Here is a 27,689-nt window from a genome sequence, read left to right as displayed (position 1 = left end):
TTTTTTTCAAATCTTTCCCCTGCTCTGCACCGCTGTTTGGCATGGCGATTTGTCTGCGCTAACCGAAGTTTGGTTTGAAACACGTTTACATTTGATTGGTGTTTTTAGATTTTGATAGCTGCTAGTTCCTCTCTACAGAAGTAACCTTTTAAAATGTCAGTTTTAATGTACAAATTTTATGAGAATAAAAAGACTTTTAAAATACTAATTTTAGACTCTGCTGAGCTTGTAGTCAGCTGCTGTTGTCTCAGGCTGAGTCTTGGAAAATTAAGTCAGTGCTCACTATAATAAAATGTGTACTCTGGACTTCATGTGGAGAAAAAAATAGTTTCCTTTTAAATTCTTTTTCTGTAACTGTTGCACAACTGCCAAAGTAATCTTCTGTCCTTTTACTTGTTGATATTTACCCTCCTTCCTTCCTTCTTTCCATCCATCCTTCTGTCTGTCTGTGTCTAACATACGCTGGATTTCCTGCAAGAGAGAATTCCTCTCCTCTTAGGCAGTAGTCCTCCCTGAGAGGAGTAATGACAGGTACATGAGATTTCATCTTGTGCTTTGTAACAGAAAAACCTTACAAATTAGGCGTACAGTTTATCAACTATTTCATGTAAAACATGGTTTAAAGACCTTTTCCCTCTGAAAGTGACACTATTAAATTGCTGCTAAAAGATCTGATAATTTTCTGTAATCTTAATTGCTGCAGCTTTTCCTGTAATTTGTCATATTGTCTAGGATGCTGTGTCATATACAGAGGTGAACTGAAATTTAAAAGGAATGGAAGCTCAAGCTTTTTCCCCCTCTTCCAATGTCCCTTGTTCTAAATGAGCAAAGCAGCACTTGTTTTGGCTTCAGGGAGCTGTATGTTCAAACTCACAGCTGGAGGTGTGGTGCTGCAGTGATGGTCACCAGTGATGGGAAGGGAGAATATAATGAATTAAAAACCCCAACAAAAACACAGCCACATAAAAAAACCTTCGGGATTAAAGACAAGCGCTTCATTCTTTTCTCTCTTAAAGCTTCTGTATAAATTGTGCACACAGATGAAAGAATTACAGAAGGGAATATGTTCAGATTTTAAATATCAACAAGATATATTTGGTTGTGATATTGCCTCATATGGAAGTAGTGAGATTTTCTTTATCATCTTCCAGTTATGTTTCCTAAAATTGTGTCTTTTTGGTCATGATTCTTTTCAAAGAAGTAACAAACTTCTTTTCAAAGTAGCAGAGCTAAGCCTTTTCATTTAATTGTAGTAAAATGTTGCCCTAAAGTGGAATAAAAAAATTATTTTTTTTACTAGTTCATATAGAAAAACATATAAATGTAATAATATTTTAACTATAGTTTGTATAGATCTCTCCCATTTAAACGCTATGCAAATCTTTCATACTGCAGGGCAAACAACTGTGAGACTATAATGTGCAGTGTAGCAAGGATACACCATAAATTTGATAATCATACTTGTGAGTTCTTCATATTTCATACAAAGAATAGGGAAGAATAAAAATAGGGGGAAAAGAGCACACAATAGAATTATGAATATCAGTGTGTAAAAGAAATAAGAAAAGATTACCTTCATCTTCTGCACTTGCCTGTGCTAAACTGTTATGCTGAAGGCCGATCGGATGCTGTGGGTTATAGTGGAATGTGGGAATATTATGGAATCAGAATTCCTTTCAGATGTATTCCATTATTTTTGAAGTCCTATTATTTCCCCATGTGTTCTGGCTGATGAAATGAGAAGAGGACCCTTTTAATGGGGGCAAGAGGAGACTTTACTGCTCAGCTTGTACACGTTATCCAGCTGGACTGATAGGCCACTGTTTAGAGAAACATGGGTGGGAGGCTATTTTAAAAGAAAATGAAAAAACCATTTGTTTAACTGCATGGCAACACAAATATTTTACCAAGTGAGGGCTGACTGTGCATTTCATTATGACAAAAGGTGCAGGCTTGAGGGGGAAAGAAAGAAAGCAAAACACTATCTCTCTAGGATTTAAGCTAATCACTCTATATGTGATTATCTTAAACCTCTATATAAATTTATGTATTTAAGTCCTTCATTTCTCACATCCCTTTTCTAATCTGAAGTAGTCTGTTGGAAGGAAGTGCTTGCCAATGTTTCCTATCAAAGGCAGATGCCAGGCAGAAGTTCCCAGGGTTTTGTAGGGAGTCCCTAAGATTTCCCAAGCTGTTGCTGTTCTGATTCTCCTCCCCATTAGTTCTGCTACCATCTCTTTTGCTGGGGCATCTGTTCCCTGCGGTCGCTCACCTGCAGCACTGGCTCGGTCCTGCACCCTGTGGTGTCCTCTTTCAGGTACCAGAGCAGAGAAATGGCTACATATTTTCCTCTGCTCTAACTGGTGGGCTTTGAAGAAAAGGCTGTGAACACAACCCAATGATTTTGCTTAAACATAACCATACATGTATGTATATATATGTATGCATGCATATATGTATATATATAAAAGATGATATGTATATATATGAAAAGTCAGAAAAACTGTGTTTTCAAATCCATTTGTGATCATATTTTTCACAAATGCTGAAGAAACCAGGTAGTTGTGCAGCTCATTCTCTGTGATTACCAGCAAGACTTTTATATCCGTACTAAGTTAGCTTAGTGGAACACTGAATTGATTACAATAATTAAAAAAATTTAGGTGGTTCAACTTATCTGCATTACTTAGCTTACTAAACTGCTTTAGTTTCCATCAGTGTGACAGAGTTTCCAGCTGTGTCAGCAGTGGAAATTTTGTAAAGATTTAGATGTACCTCAAAGTAGTGATATAACCCCAAAATGACACATTTTCAAAATCTGTTACCCTAAACTCTTTGAGAGTGAACTATAAATGAATCTCTATACTGTAGTTAAGAGTATCATCTTTCTAATAGGTTATATATTTTAATTCCACTCTTTAGAAATGAAAGATTTAAAATCCTGATAATTACATGGGCAGAAGAAATGAGTGCCCAAAGATTGGATGGTGCATATCATTAAACTGCAACAGGTATAGCTTTGGAGGGATGTTTAATGTGTGAAAATTTGATATATGGGGTTTTACGAAGTGTAGTGAAAGTGCCTGCTTGCAGCACCTTCCAGGTCTGAAACACTGTGTGGCACAGCTCCAGAAAGATTTGTCAGCCTGAAAGCTGTTGCAGCTGGAGCTGGATTTCAGTCTGAACCTAGGAAGGACATGTACGGGATATAGCATGTAAACAAAGTGCACTCACTGTCCTGACTTGATTAATTTGTCTGTTCGGATCCACTTTATAATAAAAAAATTTGGATCCACTTTACAATAAAAAATTATTACAATATAATAATAAAGATGCAGTAGTATGACTAGCTGATTGGGTATTGAAAGCTCCAACATTAGAGAAAGAAAGAAAGAAAAAAACCAACCCAACCCCCCCAAACCTCTATGTTAATTTGTTCTGTTTTGTTTTGTTTTTAGGCGATACCTGTTTCAGACTGCTTAGACATTCAGTTTCCCTCATTCCCTCCTTTTATCAGCAGATCTCAAAGCAGTTTAGAAAGGTGATTTATAAAGCTTTTGTTTCTCCTGTTTTACACTTGGGTAAACCAAGGCATAAAAAGGTAATTAGCATGCCAGGTACTGAGTCAAAAATATGCCTTAGTCTTCTGTGTGCCCCTTCATTAGGCAATACTGATTGGGAAATTTTGACTAGTGGAAAAATTGTAAGTTAAATGCTGAAAGATGCCTAGTGAATTATTTTTTGAGGAGGTACTGAAGTTCACCACATGGCTATCTTTTGTGTGTGAGTATGACACATCATGTAATTATATACGCATGATGCATTTCTGTGTATGAGCTATTTCATGTTGAGTTCAACAGCAAACTGAAATCCCTTAACAGTTACATTTGGCCCAGCTTCTCTGGAAACCTGGTCTCTGTTTCTGAAATTTGCATATGGATAATTTTCTTTTCACTTAATTGTGGTGAAGTTTTCACGTAATTTGTGCAGGTTACTTCTGCATGCCAGAATGCAAAAATATTTTTTTAAATGCTCATTGAGTATATTATCTGCACTTGGAAGTATATAGGTAGTTTTTCTGTTACGTATAATGTGAAATATTTTATCAACTTAATTTCTGGCACTCGCTATAAAATCAGTGATGAATTGCATAGATCAGTATTCTCTTGCAGAAGACAGTTTGGAATATAATAGCCCTATCATTTACTGAAATCAAGTGATAATAGTCAGAAGAGTGGAGTTGACTGCTTGTGTGGTTTTTGTTCCATCATTTATCTAGTTTATCTTCAGGACTAAAAAATGAGCCGATATGAAAATATGAAAACTACAATTGCGAAAAGAGTTTAAGATGTTAAGTCAAAAGTTCAATGGTATGTTCATAGGGGCAACAGTTCCAAAATCAAATAAGAAATTTGTGAGGGATTTGAACACTGTTTTGTACATTATACGACAAAATGAAGTTTTGGAATGAGACGGGATATCTAGGTTTTCAAGAAGAGTTAAATAGTAGCAAGAATTTCTAGTGGTGTATGTGGTGACCTGATAAGTGACTTGAATTCAAATATGTAAGTTGCTTGATCCTGTAGTTCTTAGGGCTGAAAAAGAGCTACTTTTATGGCCCAAATACAGTCTTTTGGAAACCAAAAGAGCAGACAGCTCTGCTTTCTCTCATCTGACAAATGTGCATACAGTGATACCAGTATGGACTGACCAGGTGGAATAGGATGCGGAGAACCTGTAGAGAAGGATACATGGAAAAAACTGAGATATATTATTATACATGAAATCTTAATGACTTGATGACTTTTTAACCTAGAAATACATTTTATTCCACTATGCATCAGTGCAGAGCTTATTGAGACTTTTGCTTGGGTGTGTGAAAGTGATGTTCAAAGAAATGAGACAGTAGATTGTCTTTTCTGCTCTGTACTGGCCACCAGAGTTTCCGGGATCAATGTGACAGAGCACTATAGTTACTCAGCGACGTTCTTTAATGGGCCCAGTTGAACTCATAACGTATCAAAGTCCAACCAGTGTCTTATTCTGCACCAAGCCAGCATGATTACTGAGTGTTTGACTGCTTTACTAGTGTTTCCACCGTGCCATGACATGCCACTAGCTGCTGCTGTGCCAGCCTGACTCTTGTTAGACTCCTACATTGAAGTCTTAGATTACTGGATTACTGTTGTTCTTTTACATATATTTCTATGTACTACATGGATATCCAGCACAAAACATAGGACGCAAAGTACTGTATTCATGTAGGCACTGAGTGTTCTAATGCTGGCTGTATACTGACTGTACCTGGACAGCTCTCTAGCTGGTAAATGTGAAATGATGCAGATAATTTGCTATCTAAGCAGCTCTGATCTTAAAGCATGAATTCACATTCTGTGTAGGATACTAATGCAGATTTTATTACTTGTTCACTAAAAGAACATTGGCATATTTAATATATTTTAAGAAACAAATAGAACTTTTGGGTGTATTTGCATTGTGCATATCAATGCAGTAGCCATTGCAAAATACTTTTAAAATACACTGTTAGGATGAATTCCACGAATCATAGTATGTGCACAGCCACAAATGGAAATAATGGGAATTTTCTGACTGAGTTTTAAAGGATAGAGCCACCTATCGCTTTGCACAAAGTCTGTTTTTCATTAGATGTTGGTGTATTTTTTTATAAATAAATTTAGCAGTGTGTTTTCTGTCTCACAGAGGTGGTTTTATTCAGGAAAAAATAACAACTAAGAGGCAGCCAAGGAACACTAGAGGATGATACATGTGTCTGTGAAAACAGGTTCTCATATCTTAAGATGTGATTATTTTGGCAGAATAGAAGTTAAGTTTAAACAAATAAATAAATGGTGGTACTGGCTGATGACAGTGATATCTTGAAGTTGTAGAAGACTGTTGTGAAGTTCGACATATTTTTAACCAGATAGAATACTACTACATAATTTTATTAACATTTTGTTTATCAGAATTTGTTTACCACCTTTTAAGCAGCTAGGTGTTTGAGTGTTAAGTAAACTGAAATGACTATCTTTGCAAGTAAGTGTATTTTCCCTTTTTATGTCGTTTCAATGACTTGCATACGCTTGTGTTAATATTTTCAAGGGCAAGCTGTCAATTTTTTTTCAGAATTTGGACTATTGTGAGGGAGTGTAGTGACAACAGTGTGGCAGAATCTGGCCTGTACTCTGTAAAATAGAGACAAGCAATACAGAGTGTTGACATATGGGTCTGAGAATTCCTGGAGAGGAATTGAATTGTTCTTTCCATTGACTAGTGGTTTTGGGGGCATTGGGATTTGGAATCACACAGTACCTTATCTCTGGACTGATGAACTTTTAAGTAAAACATAATGCAATAAGGGACTAAAAAATGACTGAAAATCCCCTTTGCAGTCGTGTTTGTCAATTACTGATCAATTAAGGATCACTTGGAGGGTGGGAGACTTCTGCAAACGAACAGACATCGAGGCCAGCACAGCTTCTCAACATCTTGTCCATCCTCTTACTACTGTGACCTAGGAAGAACTCTGTCATGCTCTGCTGGTATGTTTGGAGGAGGCTGGTTTGGGATCTTTATGGCAAAGATGTCAGCTTACAGAGAAAGCCTTTTTTCTTAACTGTTTGTAAGAAACAGGTCAAGTGGGGTTAATCTTGACTGCCCAGCTAATTATTCTGGACTTTTCAGGTAGGTATTCTTTGCGGTGCTGAACAGCAGACTCTGCTGCTGTTGTTTGAAGCCAGCGTTGGCACTGTCAGCAAGGTTTTGCTTCTTCGTTGGTATCTTGTTGTGTCTCTCTAGGTACTGTGTGACGTTACATCTTGCCAGAGATGTGGAATTTGTGACTTCAAAGGATTGGGCCTGTGTACAGTTTAGGTGGTGCAGGAGGCTTAATGAATATTTGCGCAGCTACAATTTCAAAAAAGGAAGTCACTTATGATACATTTTGTCACTGGGAGATTAGAGTTCTTTTCTTCTGAAATTTTGTGTGAAGTAAGTGTGCTAAAACTCAAGTATTCAAAAAAACAGAGCTTTCAGTACCATGAGGTTTAAGAAAAAGTTTTCTATTTGGTTTGAGACTTTGAAGTCACGTTATTAGACTTTCTCCTGTAGCATATTTTAAGAAAATATCACAAGACTTGTGGAAAAATGTTGAGATTTGGCAGATCTAGCTTAATTTTGTGCGTTTAGTGAACTTGTTACAATGAACGGTAAACTGGGAAAGGACAAACATATACCTTTATTTGGGGTCTTTTGTTGCGTTTCTGTGAACAAAGCACAGAAGCAGAATATTTCACAGCAAGTTGGGGCTGGCTCTTTTGGGATTTACAGAAGTGTATCTGTAGTGTCTGTCTGAGAGGGTAAGAATTTTCCATTCCATGCTTTTCTCTGTGCCTGGTACAAGTATCACCTGGCCCGTGGTGGTTTCAAAAGTTTTTCTCTTTCCTTATGGTGTCTGAATGGGCACAGACTTCTTTCCAGTTAACATACAACAATCTCTTGTGCTGACTACTGAACTCTGATCTTTGGCTGGATGCACGCTTGTTTCTTTAAGCACATGTGGTGCAGAGTAGGCCTGGAGTTGGGTAATTCATAAGAGCTGACTATTATTATTACTACTACTTGAAAGGGTCTGTATTATTTTGCACAGCAGTGTGGTCACCTGGCAGCAGGTCATTAGCATTTTAGGTTTCTTTCCTTCACAACAATGCACAACATGCTAATTAGAGGGTTTTGAAAGCTAAGCAACCTGTTTTAAAATCAGACATTTTAATTTGCAGCTTTAATGGCTGTATTATAATAACTGGCTTGGCTCGGGGGAGAGGGGGAGAGGAGCACTTCTCATGTTCCAGTAGCAAGGCCCAATATAACAGAGGCTGACAAAATTAAAAACCTTATAATGTGACCTTTGCCTGGGATAAAAGGCTGTTTCATAACAATTTCCTTTTGTTCTTTGTTTAAGCCATTACTCCAAAAGGAGCCTCCGATTAATCTAAGTAAATGCATCATTACAGTCCTAATCCATGTCCTTCTGTCAGTGTCTGTTTTAATTAAATAAGAAACACTAGCAGAAAGATATCACGCACAAAGCTGTGATTGGAGAAAGAGGGTTGTTTGATCAGGGTGAGATTAAAAAAGGCTTTACTGTTTTGTCCTTTTGCTCTAGATGCCACAATGTAGGTTAAAGGAAGAAAACTTGCCTAATAGTTTAGCACATTGCTCTCCATTACAGTATTAAAATAACCAGATTTACCAATGAAACTGTCCCAGACATCCAATTAATTATATCCAGAACATTCACAGACAAATGGTATGGCAACTTGGTTTGAGTAATTTGACACATTAATGTGTTTGGGACTGTTTACTCAGTTGGCCAGAAATTGTATTCAAGTTTTTTATATTAAATAAAGCATTGAGTAAAATTATTGATTAATTTAGTAATTTCTTTCTCTTAGTACTTGTGGCTCACAAATTGTAAACGTGACTTATTGCAAGCCTCTGATTTTTTAAAAATATTTTTATTTCTCACAAAATCAGGATAATTATTTTAAAGCGATGAAGAATCCATTTAATGAATGTTGTAATATCTAGCTAGTTAATATTGCTAAAGCAATACATATGTAAGAGACTCTTCCTCAAGGTAGTGTTTCAGGATCCCTGTGGTGAGGGTTTTCTCCCATATCCAGGCCATTATTTGATGTAATGAAAAGAGAAAGTGTGCAACACAGAGATTGTTAATTAATTTAGCCTAACAAGATGAAGATAAATGAAGCAAAGCATGGATTGAATGAAGCAAGAGGTCTTATTTACAATTTAATACTTCTTTATATTAGGCATTTTTCAATTTACAAAAGAAAAGATCCTGAGTTTAAAGAAAATGTGTTCTGTGAGTACATGCGAGACAATTTTACATTATGTGAGCAGTTCTAAGGACTGCTGAAAATACCTTTTGGGTTAACCTTTAACTTTAAGTTTTCATCACCCTTTTTTTTCCTTTTCACATTTTTTTTTCTCATTTCAATTTACAATATGTTGATAAGAATAAGAAAAAATTAAAACCTAAACTTTTCCCCACTGAAATAAATAACAGAGTACCAATGGTACTCTTGCAAGCCCAAATTCTGTCGTTTCTGATTGTTTATATTCACCCAGACTCATAGCCTATTTTTGAGCAATTTCTATGTAGAAAGGTGCATTAAGAGAGGTAAATATAAAAAATACAGTAAGACATGATTTTGATGTCTGTTCAAAAGTGTAAATCTGTTATTGCTTATATGTTTTCAACTATTCTGTTGCAGTGAAATTTAGGACAGGAATCCAGAATAGTGTTATTCAAAAATGATTTTATGTAGTAGAACTAAGATTTTTGATTTGGGAGAATGGTAGTTTTTTTTTCTCAAGGTCATGTTTATCTTAAACTTTTGTGAAAAGCTGTATATTTTAATTTCTTATAAATTAAAAAACGCCAAGGTTGAAAGACATTCCAGAGATTTTAGATATCTCTTCCTCCCAGTCCCAATTTTAAATAAAGAATATCCAAATCTAAGTTACAATTTACATCAGTTGGGTCACTACATCTCAAGGTATGTTATTCAGTTTCTCAACTACAAAGTTTAGGGTATAATTCTACAGAAGAGGTGAAGACAAAATAAGGTCTGTCATTTTTAATATCTAATCAACTAACCAACAAAGAAGTCCTGTGTTGTGACTGACTTAGGCATACCTTTATCAGTTTGATTTAAACCCAGAATTCTAAATGATGACCAAATATATTAGGTTTGTTTTGTTTTTTAATAAAACATCTTCCTTTTTACAGATGAATTGAGTCTGTCCACTGTTTGACCTTCTGTCATGATTTCTGTCTGCAAAGGGAAATGCCTGCCTTCCTTTTGCAGTAGCTAGACAGGACAGTGTTATCTAGTGTCACTACAAGCAGTGGTCTCTACAAATAGCATTATTATGGTCCCTATGTTTTTATCTTGGGGGTCATGAACAAATCCATGCAACTGCTTCTAAAGATTTCAATAAATAGGACTTTTTATTCAGACAATTGCCTTTTATATTACTTTTAAACAAAACTACTAGTCCATCAAGAGTTTCAAAAGGAAAACAATTCTACAGAGTGCTGGTATGGCAGCACAGACCAATCATTATGGCACCCATTCTCCAGTCCTTTATTTTTCAAGTCCACAACAATAGGTTGTTGATTCAATGGACAAGACCAGAACAATTAAGTTCTCTGTTTAGCAGCAGTGCAGCATTTTAATGCCCTCCTCTAATAATGGTCTCATTATTGTTATTCTAAGACTGGGCCTCAGGAGGAGGAATATTTGCTGGAGGTACGTCATTATTTTGCAAATTTCGATTAGCTCATCATGTTGTCTGTACTGTGAAAATCGTAGCTAATTAGGGCAGTCAGTTAGACTACCAGCTTTTGAGCTTATGAGTTAAAAGGTAGCACACTTGATAGGCCAATGATGTGAAAAAGGTGGTAAAAAGGGGGATTAGAGCTGTTGCCTTAGTAACTCTAACTTCCATCTGTGCGGGAACAATGGACCTGTGTTTCTCCTCCACCTTGGTGTAAAAATTGGTTTTGTTTCGAAAGGACGGGGCTTTTTATGACAATCTGGAATTCAGCCTAACAGGGTGTAGTTTTAGTTGTTAGGAGAGACCATTGGAGGATAGGAAAGATGAAAGGTCATGGCGAGCTCCAAGGACATGAAAGGTCATTGTCTCTTATAACAATAGTGGATTGTTTTGTCCCATTATTTCCAGCCAACCACTCAATCAGGTGATAGAAGAGATACCACCAGTTTAGTCAGGTGGAACAGGAGGGAAAGATAATGCACCTTCTAAAGAACAAAAGATAACTATAATTTGCCTTTATTAAACAAAGTTGCACTTATTTGTGACCATCCTCTGAAAAAGGTTGTTTACTGACTTACTATTCCAGCCTGCTTTGTTCAGCACTGCCTCTGTAGGCCATCACATCTCTGGGAAGCAATCCAATGTGTTAGAAAATGTTGTTTAAGCTTTCTTCCCATGAAGAGGAGCCCCCAGGAGTACCACTGATGTGATACTTAACAATAAATTCAGTTGTTGTAGCTTTCTCACGTTATTGGTGTTCTTAAAAGGTTTTCCTTCAAACACACACAGAATAAAATTAACTATAAATATGAAATAAATTTGCTTCAACACTTTATAGCATTTTATCATAAATTCTACAGCACATATTATAGAAAGTTTACAGCAAACTGTATTAGGTGCTACAGAAGAAAGAGCAGTAGACAGAGAGCAGAGACCTACAGTTGTGTAAAAACAGATTTGCTATAGGACTACTCTTACACAAAGGGAAATAGACAAAGTCTCTTCTGTGCTCTGCAATAACTTTTGGAGACTGTCCCTTTGTCTAAGGAAAAAACAAAAGTACTGCAGTATTTATATAGCACAATTTACCAAGAAAGTGAATAGAACTGTTATCTCTTATATTTTTCCTAAAGCGTCCAAAACCCCTAGTTATTGTTTTCCAGGAGGAAAAAAAAAAAAAAAAGCCTTTCTTATGATTTCTCCATTTCTGCAGCATTATGCCTTGGTCATCCGTGCAACAAGTTTACTTTTTTCTTCCACTTCCCTCTGTCCACAATCAAAGCACATTCCAGGGTCCATCTTGCATCCCCCAAACAAAGACTAGTTTCTTTAGGTCAGGATTTCCAGAATGTTTCACCCTCCTCTACGAGATCTCTAAACCCATTTACTGGGTTTGTTTTATAATTTTTTCACTCATTTCACAACAGAATTGCCAAAATTTATTGAATACTTATGAAATGGATAAAATGTATGTAATTTGCCCCAATTACCTTTGAAAAATAAAACTACATATAGTTGTTATGTATCCCCTCTTAAACTGCTCTGACCTTATTTGAACTCCCCTTTTTAGCTATTCTGGGCCCCTCTTATCTCATTTTTACTCCTGGCCACTCTTGCTCTTGCTTTCTGGCAACACAGATGGATGGCCTTGCACAAACTGATAACTGTGGTAATTTCTCAGCACACTATTCAATAATAAAAGATGTTATTTTCAGAATTCAGCAGGCATGTGTCATATTTACATGTACACCGAAGAAGAGAGGTTGAGCAGTAGCTTCATGGGAGTGAGCTGCCCTATGAGCCACTGGACTTTACAGCTTTCAGTTTGTTGATGCATTGGTTTACTGGCTCTTAGGTTTAGTAAGTAGTTTTGAGAGAAAGAAAGTCTTCTTTTAAGTATTTACAAGCTTTTAGTTTTTTAAGATAATTAATTCTTATACTTTCTCTTTAGCTTGCTGTTTTGTTGTCATGTATGTACTGTCATATGTTTTGTTATTTTTGTATTAAAATGAACTGAACATTGCAGGCTGCTTAGTTCAAAATGGGAGACCTGCAAAGGGTTAACCAGCAGAGAAATACAAATGAACTATCAGGAAAGTTGATTATTAATCCAGCAAGAGAGAAAATATCCTTCCAGTTAGCAAGAATTAGTACCTGAAGAGCTGATAATATTGTTCAGGCTGTCGGTGTGGAATGGCAAAACCAGGTAAGCTAGACATCTTCTCACAGGAATAAAGTATTTTCTTTCTGTTTTTCGTTGTAAAGAGAGTTTAGTTTTAAAAAGAATCTTTGGTGATTTACTTAAACTATCAGCTTATGAAACAATGTCTGTTGATCCTTAGTTTCCTCATATGAATGAAAGAAATTAAAATTGTGCTTTAACTTTGGTAAGAAGATATATTTCTAAGCTATACAATATATGTGACTGTGAAATATTGTAACAATTCTTTACTAGTTTCTGGTTAAGTGTGAGAACTGATTACAAAACCTGAAGTGTCCTTCGTAGTTGCTAGCTAATATATTACGTAAGTCTGTCTTTAGTTGTGCTTAACCATATTGTGGAGGTTTACAGAAACTTTTATGTCGCAGAGCTCTTTCATTCAGAGTTATTAGCCTTCAGTTTTCACACTGTGTGGATGATTTATTCAAGTTTGTTTTGATTTTGTGAACACATTTGTGTTCATTAAAAAACTTTTTCTGTGGGGTTTCAAAAATCTATGATCTGGGGTTAGAAGGAAATGGATGTTTGGTAAACACACCACTGTGTTTATACAGAGAAATGCAAACCAAACCATTAGATCACTTGAATATAATCTTCTTATAATTTTTGTACTTTTCTAAAGACTCAAGGCTCTGTCTTGGAAAAACTTTTGAATTTGTCTGTTATATTTGTGCTGCTGATACTAATCAATAGGTATGATAAGCATTTATTTTTTCAGTGTAGTCAGTTTATTATGAGACATGTAAAATCTTTAAAATAATGGTCTAATACTGTAGAAATTCAAAAGTCTGTATACAGTATTTAATGACTTTTCCTAAATTGTGTGCTGTTCCTTAAATTAGTAGCATTTAAAAAAATCCTGATTTGCTTGTTGAATGGAATTCAATATTCATATGATGTTACTACAGTATCTTTCTTGGTGGAAAAGTTTACTATCTCCAGATTTTAGCCTGTATCTATGAAATAGCCTGAAAACTACATGAAAGGGATTGTGGTGATACGAGAATGAAAATAAAGGTAAAAACTGAAAGTAACCCAAATCTGAAGGCTGAGCCCCTGTAGAAATTTAGTTCTATGTGGTAACCTTTCATGAGCCATACAGAAAGGAAGGAACCTTTTGATCTGGAGAATGGGATTAAGATATGGCCTAGGGCAAAGGAGAAATAGAAAGAAAGGAAGAAGAGGCAGGGAGGAAAGTGAAACAGAGAAGTGGCGTTTGTCTGACAGGTTTAATTGTTTTGTGTGTGACTTCGGCCTACTTGAGCAGAGAGACAGCTGGTGGCCAATTTTTCTGAAGGGTGGCTCATCACATTAGGGTAAATTCAAATCCTAGAATTTGCTGATGATGGAGCTAGCAGGGCAACAAATGGTGGCATTTTGGAAGCTATGCTAAATATTCAGATAGAGAGGCAAATAACTTCTTGTGGCACATTTGATCTGAGTATTTTAAGGAGAATGGAGGGGACAACAAAAATAAGCTGCTTTGCCTGAATTTGAACAACAGCATCTAGGAAATATAGAAAGAGCAAGAAAACCAATGATGAAAAAATTATCACACAGAAAATGATATATGTAGAAAAAACAAGATCGTAATTAGTGGAGGAAAGTAAGAAACTGATTAGAGAAATCCAGATGTTTAAGGAAAAAATGAAAGTTAAATTAGATATGCTCTTTTAACTAGTATTGGAGAAGAATGCTTGCTTCAGAATGGGAAAGCTAAACTTAAAATTAGAAAAGAGCTGGCAACTTGAGTTTAGCTCAACTGTTTTCCTGCACGAGTGACTCTTTGGAATGCTCTGCTTGGAACATCATCAGGAACAACCAGTGTAGTGCTGTAGAGGGAAAAAACCCCCAAATGAAACTCAGTGTATGCTTATGTGGAATCATTAAGGTGATTGTATTACTTATGTGTGTACTAACCCACAAATTAGACAAATTGGTTGGATTTTGAAGTAGTATTTCCAGATTCATTGTATTTTGTATGTCTATGTAGTTGACATCTGAGCTCTAGCACTGTACTGGTTCAACTGACAGACTTTAATAACCACTTTAAAATTTATTGTAAGTATTAGCTTATTGGCAGAATCCTAAATCATCAAATACCACCTGCAACTGAAGAGAAACTTTCTTGAACACCCAACTGTACGCCAGTGTAAATTAGCTGTTATTTAATTATTAAAATTTAAATGATTTCTGATAAAAGTAATACTCTTAAATAAGAAATGGAAACAAAAGATATCAAGCAGAAACTGTCTTTTTGTGCCCATTCAAGGCTCATTTCAAATTCAATAATATCATAGTGTAGCCTGTGAAAAAAGTCCCCCTACAAGTCAGTTCAGCATGGCTCTACAGCCGACATGATCTCTGCTTTTGTGGCAGTTGTAGCTTCAGTTGTATATAAAAAAAAAAAAAAAAGGGGGGGGGAGGAAAAAAAAAAAGAACAAGTTGGATGTGTCTGGAATAGATTGATAAGAACATCACCCGATTTGGTAGAACTAGTTTGACTGAGCAGGGTTTTCACGTTAAGTAGAATTGTTGCATTTTCTTCAGTGAGACTGTGTAGCTTCCAGACTGTTTAAAGGCTTAAGGTTGAGAAGTGATGAATTTCCAAAGGTCTCTGACTAACTAGACATACATCTGGAAACACAGCTGCAACTTAGGGGAGGCTGCTGAAGCAGTTAGCCTGCAGCAATCAAGCCATTCTTGTCACTACATGGTTGGGACAGTAAGATGAGATGGTGGGTAGGGTGGAGCATAAATATCTATACGTTGCTTGATTCTCTACTTTATAAAAACCCTGTGGTAGCCAGCAAGAAGCTTGTCTACAGAAGCAGATGGCCAAAGCAAAGGTTGGGCCAGGTTATTTTTGTTCCTTAGACCACACCTTGTCTGTGATGACAGTACTGGAGAGAAAATGTGTTTCAGTTCATTAGGAGCTCAGTGAGGCTATATGGATAACACTGAAGTATTTTATAAGATTCAGTGTAAAGCTGCATAGTTCAAGGAAGCTCATGTCTTATTAGCTATGGCTAAGGTCAGTTATCCACACAATGAGGGGGAAACTCTTTCATAAACAAGTAGATAAATATGGTGCAGCTGGTGCTTAGCTGTGCTTCAGGCTGTTATATTACCAAAAGTGCTCGTGAACAACTCTGGCTTTTACAGAGTCCTTATGGAGCATCAGCAGCTTAGAGCGGTCGGATGTAAAATTACAAGGTTGTGTAATAAAAAAGGATAAATCCAGGGTGAACTTGTGACTTTGTATATAGGTGTCTATCTCTACAAGATCTTAAAGGGAGAATACAGAAACATTAGAACTCTCCTTCTAAAAGAAAATAAATTGCAAAATCTTGGAAGTGATAAAAACTTTTAACCGACCCTGTCTAAACACCTGAATAAAACAGGCCTGGTGTCTTGTGGGTTTTGGTTTCAGCGCAGGCTGCTAAGTGTCCCGTGTTTTTCAAAAATGCCAATTAGGTGCATAGGTGTTCATTAACACTTGATCCATGTCTGATAATGCTGAGAGAAATCTTGTAAGACTTCATTTGGCCTTTGGGACTAGCATTTTTACTGTCTTATGGAAAATAATTACATTTTAAACAGCTGCAAAGAGAGAAGAGCTTGAAGAGTTAAATGAATCGTGCTGCTAGAGGAAAACATTTTTTTCTTTCCTTTTTTTCCTCATCAGAAGTAGGAGTTACATGTGTTCCTTATTACATCCAACATATTCCAATAGTTTTTTTTAAAAAGACATACTCATGAAGCAGTGTATTTCTTGAAGACACATTACTTTATTTTCAGCTACTAAATCCTGGAGCAATCAAACATGTGTCATTTTTCACCATCTGAATACAGTTCTGTGGTAGTAGTGAATGATAGTACATAACATCCATAGAACTGTAAAATGTAATCCCCTGACTGTCTTTACTACACAGACTTTGGTTGTATTTTTATAGTTGCTAGAGGAGAATCTGTTGGTATTTCTTCCAAAGATAGTACAAATCAGTATTTGTGCAGTTATTAATTATTCTAGAGCCTTTGGACCAAATGTTTTAATTGTAGTAAAAAACCACACAAAAACAAACAAACAACCAAAACCCACACCAAATTTGCTCTAACTGTATTCACCCAAGTTTGTAAGAGCCGAAGGACAGTAGATTGACTGTTGTCCCACAAATGGGTCTGTTTTACTAACCAGACTGATGAGACTGTGATGTGCAGGTGTTCAGTGTAGGAGGCAAACAGTAGTGTTCAGAACAGAGCGGAGATTTGTCAGGGCGCTTCTGCTTAAATAGGTCAAACCAACCAGATTCCACTGTGCTGGGAGAAGGCCAAAGCTGGGCACTTCAGCAGCAGCTATAATGCACAGATGCCACAACTACTCAGTGACATCCTTTTGGCCTTTCTACCTCTGGACAGGGATGGATAATGCAAACAATATATAACAGTTTGTCTGCTAGTTTATGTGCATGTGCAAGTTTCCTGTCATTTTACAGTGGGGGATCATCTATTTAAAACTTAGTGAGAATTGCAGTAGGCAAATCGTGACTGTTTATGTTTATTTTATTTCAAAACAGAGTTTTCATCATGACCGCGCTTGTTTAATTCCAATTTAAAGACATTTGTTCTACTTCTCTATTAACTTGGATTTAAAAAAAGCCGTATGTGTAAGCATACATCCCGATTTTTGCATGAAAAATGTGAGCTAAATCACAAATGTCTTTGTTCTTGCTTTACCGGGGTAAGCTTTTAGCGTTTATTGAGGTAATATATATGGTTTACCAGTGTTTATGCTGAACCTTTCTTGTCTGTGATTTTTCAATAGACTGCTTTTTCTTTGAAAGAAGTATTTTTAGTATGCTGTTGATTATTCTTTCTTCTTTCTACTTTTCCCATCGGTTGTAGTCCGTTTAATGCTATCATCATGTTACAGAGTACAGATTTGAGGGAAAACAAAGTAGCTGCTAGTGACCCCAGGACAACTGTCTGGTAAACCTGATTGCTAATCTAGAGTGTTGTTTAATGTGAAGGCCAAATAAAACCCCGCAGGAGAAAAACATTGTTTTGTTTTAAATTTCTATTAGGAAGGGAGCTGCTATATTATAAGAAAGAGAATAATAACCCTCCCTTGCTTGTCAGGATTCAGATCTAGGCATTCAGTGCATACTTGTCTAGACTTCCTATTTCAAAGAGAGAGCTAAGTTTTGGAATTGATGTCAAAGTTAACTAAAACAATAATCGGTAATAGCAGTTTTTTGTTTCGGGGAGGATCAGATTCTGCTTTGAGCTATACTGATACAGTTCTGAAGTTAGTGTATGGACTTCATTAGGGTTATTCTCTCCTGCACCCTACAGCTGTGACATGTAGTCGAGAGTTACTGTGTCCTCTGTCTTCTGCTACCTGCTTTTAGCTGTTTGTAGCAAGCAAAGAAGGAAAAGAAGTGACTACTTTATATGCTAGTATCAATAATAATTTCTGCATTGTATGAGAAATGTCATTTTCCCATTTCTCTAAAACCTATGTTTTCAGGGAATAAATTAGAAAGGGAGCTTGGTGACAGAAAATAAATTATTGAGCCTTTTTCTGAATGTTTTTTGCACTATCACGCCACTAGCCTTTAAGGGTACAATCAACATGCCTTAGGTGGTAGATGATAATAGAAGTCATAGAAACGAAATTACCTGCACATTTTCAACAGCATAGAGGCACATGTAGGAAGAATGATTTACTTTACTTCACCTGTACTAGTGAAATACAACTAATTTTTAGTTGAATTTTAATTCATCAGTCGTAATGTTCTGATTTTATTTCTGCAGCTCCAGTAGTGCAGCAACTGTTTTAGTTTAAAAAAATGTGCCTGTATGTCTGAATACATCTTCATAAATTATTAAAACCATACAAGATGGGTTGACTGATACCATCCAAGTCTAGAGAGACTGAACCACACAGTGAGGAATTGAAAGAAAAAACAATATTTATTGTTGTTAAAAAATATATCACTTTGTGAACGTGTACAGTGATTTTTAGACCCAGACTAGGCAGTGATCCATGTTTTAGAAAATTTGTGAGCACATACTGTGACCCTGCAATAGGATACATGATGTCAGTTATTGTAGTCCTTATTAGTAACAATTAGCTTAGTGAATTCCTTCCATATTACATATATGTGTGTCTGTCTGAATGACATATAGTTATATGCAGGTTATAGATCTTTTTATCTACATATAAGCACACACACATACATATATGCATACAAGTCCATTTTGTCCATTATTTTATATGTATTGCTGCATATGCAAATATGTACATGTATTTACATAAATATGTATGTGAACATACACATGCATCTGTCCATTTATGGCCATTTATGTACGTATGCATGGTAATACCCTATATCATTTTCATATTAATATTAGGCACAAAACTTCACACTTCCTTATATGTATTGTCTAGCTTACGTATACATCATTCTACTTTCAGACATGATGTTCTGCAATTTAGAGGAGTACACTGTCAGCAAAAATACGGAGAATTAGTTGATAAAATCAGTGATAGATTAGAATGTTTATGAGTCTTCCAGGCTATTGTTAGCAGTTTTATTTACGAAATGCATGTGTCAGTTCTAGCACAGCAATGGACCTGTAACCATCCTGATGTTCTACCTTTCACTTTCAGGATTTCTAGTATTAAGCAGATAGAGAATTGGACATTGTATGTATTTACTTATTACCTAAGATATTTATAAAATTGCTTTCAGAGATTATAGACATCATATCAATGTTCTTTGCCAACTTGATTTTTTTTTTTTCCAGGGGTTTAAGGGAAAAGGCATAAGAAAATCAGTTTCCTGGCAATATCTGTGATATTACCATGCTCATGATCTTGATAAATCTCACCATGAAGTGCTAGTGTCCCCTAATTTATGTGGTAGTCTGGAACGTAATTCCTTTTCTTGTTGTTTCTGTTGCCCTCTCCTGTGGAATACCATAATCTTTTATCATGATGCTATATTTTGAAAACTGAAAATGAAACTAGTCAAAATAGCTTTTGGATGCTTAATTAGATTTTTTTTAAAATGCCAGAAAATATATTTTTAATAGGTTTTATCTATAATTTTTTCCTACAAGGTTAAACAAGTATTAATTCTGTTTTCTAGTATTAATCCTACTTTGCCAATCAAATGTCTTTGGTTAGAACAAGTGTTTATCACTTTTCTGTCAAATAAAAGGTAACACAGTACACATACTTTACAGCTTGAACGTATATAAAATGTTTTGTTACACCCTTGAAGTCAGTGGACAGGTGATCAACCCCAAAGTCACTTCTTTTTGTTTATATTTTGAGTGACCTTTTTGCTGAAACATATTTGTTCATACATTTTAAAAAGTCCTTATAGCAGATGGCCCTTAACCTCTATCAGTCCGTAATCGCACAGAGAAATATAGTTGAAAGTTTAGAGAATTGTAATCCTTTGTTGCACAATAATTTTATGTTAGTGTTTAGAACATTTGCAGGTTGAAAATCATGTATTAAAAACTGTTATAGCATGTTGTATCATACATCTCCTGTTGATGAATATAAGATACAATATAGAAATATAAAAGTGTTCATTTCGTTCTCAAGAAATTTTATCTATATAGGAGAAGAAGATGATCTAAGAGCGTGGATAAGTGAGTGAGAATCACGCTGGCCATTGATTACACCATTTACCTTATTGCCACTGTCCTTTTGATGTAACAGATTTCACTCTCACCAGTTAACAAGCTGAAAGGTTGACCTCTTGGTATACATACTTAGTACTGTCTCGTATACAGAGACTATGACTTAAACCATATTTTATTATGGAGCCCTAAGACAGAACTCTCCCTGTTTTCTGATCAGTGTATTCTGCCCTTTTTTCCTTCTTCTTTTCTCGCTACTCTAAGCAAGCGATAAATGGGTATGACTTTTTTTCTTTCTATAGTTGTTGCTATAAAAAAATCCTTACCTTAATGCACCAATATTTTTCATAATAATACCATTGATGGCTTTATTTTACTTACAAGATTTTATTTTTTTTGGCATACAATTTATGAAAGTACCAGTTCTCATTATATGGAGTTACAAAGTTTTTGTTTTCAATTTGTGTTTCATGGAAGGTTACACCATAAAGAACTCAGTTTATTTACTCATAAGATAGGTGAGGCATTTGATGCAGCTTTTATATATATTTACAACAATATGTTATGATCCTGCTCTGAATGAAGGGATCAGATAGTATCTGTCCTGAGGAATTCCTGGGATTCATGTGTGGCTGGTAAAGATTTGCTATTGGCCTGAGATCATCAACCCATTTTATTGAACCACTGAACACTTGTACATTTGTGTTCAGTGTGACCTCAGAATTGTGGACTAGTAACAAGGGTGCCTGTATTCCATTTCAGTGTCAAGAGCTTTATTCCCACCTTGCAACTTTTTGAAATCAGTTCCATATACTCATAGAGGCAGTCATAGAGGTACTCTCTACTAGGTGATTGTGGGGACACTGGTAATGGTTTACCAACTTTACCATTTTAGCTTGCAGATACTCTTTTTTCATGTATTGTGGTAATATTTAATGCTACTGACATAGCTGAAGGCCCAAGTCATTCTCTCTAGTCCATGGAGTGGTGTTGCTTTAATTGTGAGAAACCTCATGAAGACCATTAAGCTTCATACAAGCATCTGTACTTTGCTTATAAATTACATACATCAGATTATAAGGTCAGGCATGTAATTTTCATGTTTAAAAAGAATATTGGACCAAGATTTTTAATACATTGGTTTGTTGCCTTATAGCCTTTTGATAGTGCCAAGTTTTCTCTCTGCTCTGTAACAAACATGCTGTAGTAATCTGACCTTTGTTATCCCATTGTTATAGTTTATAGGTTGATAACCATTCTATGAGCTACGAAGTGTGGACCTGCCCCTGCTGCATTCCCTGAAAGAGAAAAAGAAAAACAAGAAAGGAAGGAAAAAAGAAACCCCTCTCCACTAACCATTAAATTGTAGGGTGATCTAGAGATAAAAGCAGAATCTCTTTTTTGCTTTTCAAATATTTGCCTGGCCTTCAAAAGGTATTTGCCTTTTGTGTTTACATTGGATTTATTTTTTTGGCCTACATGCAGAAAGAGAATGATACATTAAAGAATAATGGACAATAGAGAGGAAAATGCTCTCAGCTTTCACATCTAGCCTGTATTTTCTACTTTAGGTTTATTTTTTTAAATCTTGTCTACTTTTATTTAAATAGAAACTGCTGAGTATTGCAGAGGGTTGTAAATGTGAAAGTATCAGATGAAGTACAGTACAAGAAGATTATCTACAGGTTGGCAGGCAGTAATGAGAGTTGGCAAAGTGCCATTTTCTACTACGAACCTTTGGGACCTCAAGTTATTCCTGTGTGTGGCAGAACAATGTAAGGCTTCAAAAGCCAGTGTTCTGTCATTTGCAGAATTGCTTTTTGCTGTTCCTGAAAGAGGCAGGTGAGGTTTATGTCTGTAAAATTGTATAAATCTTCACCAAGGCAAAAGGAGAGATGCTTTGGTTGAAAGCTGAGGTCTGTGTCATATCATCTTCAGTTCTTTCCTTCTGGACGGCATTAGGGCTTCTTTGGAACCTGCATTGTTCCTCATGGATTTGTTTTCATTGAAAGAGCAGTTTTTCAGCAAGTTTGTATAAAATGTAATTTGATGTAAAAGCTCATATTCAAGGGAAGCACCACTTTGGGACAGTAACCTGTCCCAAGGTTTATCTTCTCTGTTGCTCAGGTAGATCACTTTGTCATGTTACATACTACTACCGCATCGTGAAAAGCTTGTGATTTTGTTAGAGCGGAGTCATGAAATAGAGATGTTGCCCAAATCTGCTTACTGTAATAATCAACATTTTCTGATGCCACTAACTTGAAAACAAATGCAACCCAATGATTCAATTGAAGTATCTTGATTAACGTGCTTTAAAAACATATGTATTTATAATATAAAAAAATATATTTCACCACACGTATGTCATAAAGCTCTTAGTATGTTACAGTTTGTGAAAATTACAGTCAGTTAATAATGTGTCAGCTCCCCACTGTGTGCTTTGTTGGATACTGAATGGGTGTTACATGATTTATTTGCTGGATTTTGCAGGTTTTCTGTAGCGTGTCAGATGCCTTGCTGATTGCTTGGTGAAGCCTAGAGCATGAGCTCCCTCCTGCAATGTTTACTTTAAGTCAATCTATATTTGCTTAAAAGTATGACAGTCTTAAAATCAGATCATCTCCTCAAAACTTTCATAAAAACCTGCATGCTTTTTAGTAAGAGTATTGTTTGTAATTTAGATGTCCATTCTGTGTGACAGTCATAATTTAGTTCATAGTTCTTAGAATTACAGGGAATGGATTGTTAATGAACCAAATATATTATAATTTTGCTAGAGTGATAATAATACTGCAAATAATTTATACTCTTCTCTGGGATTTGGGGAGGGGGGAAGTTACTTGGCATTTATTGACATGGTCCATAATATAGTTAGAAGGATTCTCTCTCCTTTTACCACTTTCATTCTTACATATTTCCTTGACCTCCTCATGTCTTCTCATTCTTTCATTAATAGAGAGAACTAATAGGCCATATCCATAAAGGTGAAGTGTTGTTTTCCACCTACAGATTTAGGAGGTGGGCATGCTCAGTTAAGTTTTAAGTTCTCTTTATTTGTTACCTTTCTGGTGGGTTTTTTTTCATGCTGTCTTTTAGGATTACAGTGGAACAGTTCTGTTTAAATGTTTGCATCCATGTCCCACAGCGCACACAGGCTTGAAGATTAGTTAGAAGGTGTAGAAATATCTGTTCTAAAAAAAGTGTAAAATCCTGAAGATGATGACTGGAGATAAAAATTGTAGGAGTCTCAAGATGGCAAGTCATTTGAGCAAGGCATAGGTCTCTATGGTGTCCCACTGTATGGCCATATAGTATGCTATGTCAGGATAATATGGTTTAAACCATGGATGGGTAAATTTTTGTGTGACTTCAAGAGCATCGATCACCAGCTTGTATAGCAATTGTATTTAACAGGTGAAGAAAGCAAAGGGAATTTAGAAAAAGAGAAATTGTGTGAGTTGGTGATTTAAGAATTGAGGCTTTTGTCTGATGCTAGTAAAGGTCATTCTTTTTGTAGATATAATGTACATTACTGAAATAATTTGTATACTTCTATGCTTGCGTGTACTATCTTGAATGAGGTATATGTTTATAATTTCTGGCTTTCATTTTTAAATCTGTGAACACAGCAAGAGCTCAGTGAGCTCTGGCAATAATAGTCCTATAATGCGAAGACTCTGAGAACTTCCTTGCAAATGGAAGGAGTCATTCATCTAACAAAATTGGTAGAGAAAGAAACTTGCCAGAGTTGCAAAGAATCATTTCTGCAAAGGTCATGTAGAGTAGATTAGACCATAATCAAAATATTTTTGGGACAGCTTGGGATTTTGAGAGACATAGTTAAGAAGGAGCTTTGAGGATGGGTGTTTTGAGATGTATATTTCAGATCTACTACTTTGATTTATATCTCATGTGCAGTAAAAACATGCATATTGTGAATTATAGGCTTTAATTCCCTGTCTGGTTTCTACTGATACCATATGTCAGGAGAGTGAAACTCAAAAAATGTTCATCTTCTCCAGGTAATTATTGGTGGAATTGTAACTCTTGTTTTCTTTCTGTTCCTCTTTCCCATTTTATGTGTAATTATGTATGCATAGTAGGACTGGTAGCAATTTCCAGAATTAATATTGAACAAACATTTATATTTAAACTTTTTTTCCTCTTAATTTACAACTTCTCCAAACTCTCTTCTTCTTTTAAAATATACTTTTCTTGCCTTTCTTATAAATCTATCTTTATTTTGTGTTGGTTTATTAGGGAATATTAGAGCATTGTGGGCAGTGTTTATGGAGCTATCTTATAAAGTGTTTCTTGTATGCAGATTGAAATGGTAATTTTCTTTCTGTCATGTGTTTTCCCTTGTTTTATATATATTTGGTCGTAGTTGTATTTCTTTGTGGAACGTGAATAACCAGTTTTCACAAACAGGCTGGACTGGCACACTGCTGGGGCACCTCTGGGGAGCCCTGTGGTTCTTCAGGGAGTGATATAATCTGGTAACATATTTGTTATCTGATAACATATTTGTTATATTCCAAAACTTGGAATCTTACATCTGGTCATTTTTATAACATTTCTGGCAAATATAGAGGAAGTTCTTCCCAAATCTGCTCATAGTATATGACCATGCAGAAATAATTTCTCTGCAGCCTTTCAGCTGGTTTCAAATGATAGCTTTCTGGCAGGTGCTGGGCAGATATTCAGTCTGTCAGGCACGTTAGACTGCCTTTCACTGGTCTAAGCTTAACCTGGTCTCTGCACTTTTTTCAATGTGCCAACTCCGTCCCTCCGTCCCTCCTTCCCTCCCTCCCCACTTTCTGTGTGCCCAAAAACCAGTGCCTGGTAGAGCTGCCTGGAAGAGCCCCAGGCATTTTTGACCCTGTTACTAGGCATTCAGAAGGAGGAGGAGTTGAGAGTGGGTCTGTAGCCTCAGCCCCTCTTTCAAAAAGCTGGTTGGTGTCAGGGCTGTTAGAGGTGGTGGTGTCTGGAGGGTGTCTGCAGGAACCTGGGGAGAAATGTGGACCCATTCCCACTGGTGATCCAGGAGGTCTGCCTAGTAAAGTTGCACCTTAAAATACCTTGAGTGAAATCCTGATTCTGCTGAAATCACTGGGCACTTAGGCATTAATTTTATTCCAGCAAGGATTTCACCAGTATTTTTATTTTGCAGCTGTAGTGGGCCGGGGAGGGGGGGGGGGGGGGGGGGGAGGAACCCTGAACCAAGATGAATGTGACTTCACATTGTGAAATACATTCTCTGCTAGTATCATCCTTGCCTTCCTCCCATCTGAATAACTGTAAATGATGTTCTCTGTTAATAAGTGTGTACTTTGTCTAAATTGCATTTATTTTTCTTTTGACATACATACCATTTTACTATTAATCATCCTGTTCTGCTCTTTGCTGTACAAAGACACTGTTGTGCTGATGGAAGATATTTAATCTTCAGTATGTTGTATTTTAGTTCTATTGTTGCTTTCTCATTTCTTTATGGAAAACCTTTCTTTATTGACTCTTAAATCATGGGTAAAGCCCTTATTGAAAACATGTTCTGTATGTACTTCTTGCTAGAGAAAAAAGTTCTTTTGAGGTTGTAGGCTAGGCTTACACAAATACTTCACTATACAGTAAAAATTCAGAGGTCTCCTATATGTTATCTAAAGCTAGAAATATACCCAATTACTCAGCAGCACATCATAAAAGAGATGCATACTATGTTCATGTCTGTCACTGCCTTAAGTCATCACTCTACAGCCTTCTTTAAATTCTCTTTTTATTGAAACCAAGAAACAAAACAAAGACAAAAAAAAGCAAAACCAACATCAATTAGATGTCAACATGACATCAAACAGCATAATATATCATAAAAATAAATGTATGATCTGGTAACTCAATGATTTCTGTCCACATGGCATTTACAGAGAAGTAAAGAAAAGGCAAATAGCTGCACATCTGTATTGAGAAAAATATCCAATATAAAATTGGCCATAGTGACAGCCCTAGAAAGCTCTCACTGGAGATTACCTGGAAATAAATAACATGCAGAAGGGGAAGCAAGGTTCCAACCGTCTCACTCTTATACGTATTTAGAGTTTTGTACAGTAAGCATTGTGTAGGCATATACATTTTTATAAAAATTACTTTAAGGATGGAGATATTCTACTCGCTGGTGATAGGTCCAAGTTTATAGATGGGTGTGTAGTGCAACTGCATGCAAAGAGATATAAAAGTGCAATTAGGAAAAAAAGAAATCTTTGGAAATAAATGTGACTATCTGTTGAAACTATTAAAATGAATACTGACTCCAAGCCTATTTCTATATTTGCTGAAAGACATATGAAAAAGCCTCTTTGTATAAGTGCTAAGCACATAAAAAGCACTGAGAATCAGTTAAGTCTCTAAAATAATAATCTGAGAATTCCATTCATTATTATAGTAAAGGGCATCGTAACTTTATGGTAAGCAGGGAAGGGTGGGAGAGAGGTGAGACTGTGGGGGTGGGAACTAGAGGAAGTAAACCCAGAAAGATCCAGAATCAAACACGGCCTCTGTTATTTGGATTTGCTGTTAATTTTCAATGGAGTGATAACTGCAACAGCTCAGCCTGAACTGCCTGGCTCGACACTTCCCTTTCTAAGGAACTTGGATGTGTTTCACAGCTTACATCTGGACAACAGGGTACAGGGAAAAAAGCCACAAGGATAGAGCACATATTCTCTTTGCATATTATAGGACTTGAATCTCATATGTAATAAATATATGAATATATACATATATACATTTATATATGTACACACACACACGTGTTCGTGTGTGTATAAATCCACCTCCACATGGGATTTCTTCTCTTTTTGCTGTTAGGCTCAGTTCACAGATCTATCTTCTGTCTCTCCAGAGATATAAGAATTTGGATCTGGAATTTTGTTCCTTTTCCCTGACCAAGTTGTCTTTTTATACAGCGATATCCGAGATCTCTTTTTGTTGATCTTATTACAAGTACATCTATAGGCCTCAAAGGAGGTGACAAGCAACCTGTTGGACCTTGGAAATGGTACTTTCTGTTAGAGCAGAGAATAAGTAATGAACTCCTTATCTTATCTTTTAGATCAGTGATAACTTCAGTGAGACCACTTGGTCAATATTGTACATCTCACTGTATGGCCATGTCTCATCAAAGTAGTAGCAAAATGCATTCTTCTCAGTATATGCAACTGGCTATTATGCATGGTAGAAAACAGTGTAGCACAGAGCCTGTGGAGAGAAGCAGCTCCTCAGGGTAAAATAGCAGTACACTGAAACCTCAAAGGAAATTTAAGAAGGGATGGTGTGAGTGTGTGCGTGTATGCATTTAAGTCTGAAGCCAGAAAACTATGAGGGTTATGTGGAACATTTCCTGGAGCTTACCACTAATAAA

At 36.1% G+C, this 27,689-nt stretch overlaps 1 protein-coding gene across 9 annotated transcripts in view; it reads left to right on the top strand.

Annotated features, from left to right (window-relative positions):
• SOX6 (SRY-box transcription factor 6) overlaps positions 1–27,689 on the top strand; it is a 375,192-nt gene that overhangs the window by 95,309 nt on the left and 252,194 nt on the right. For 5 of the 9 annotated variants that reach the window (XM_074885125.1, XM_074885124.1, XM_074885122.1 and 2 more), the window contains exon 1: positions 12,093–12,592. The exons of 1 other annotated variant lie outside the window; for it this stretch is intronic. The gene's annotated coding sequence lies outside the window, so the exon portion shown is untranslated. Of the gene's footprint in view, positions 1–12,092; positions 12,593–27,689 lie in introns of those variants that run through there. 3 more of the 9 variants (XM_074885127.1, XM_074885121.1, XM_074885120.1) reach the window with 2 other exon arrangements.

This window comes from Strix uralensis, chromosome 15, assembly GCF_047716275.1.
Source record: "Strix uralensis isolate ZFMK-TIS-50842 chromosome 15, bStrUra1, whole genome shotgun sequence".
Taxonomy (NCBI): Eukaryota; Metazoa; Chordata; class Aves; order Strigiformes; family Strigidae; genus Strix; species Strix uralensis.
Note: the sequence above shows the minus strand (reverse complement) of the source record. Positions and strands in the feature narration are given on the sequence as shown.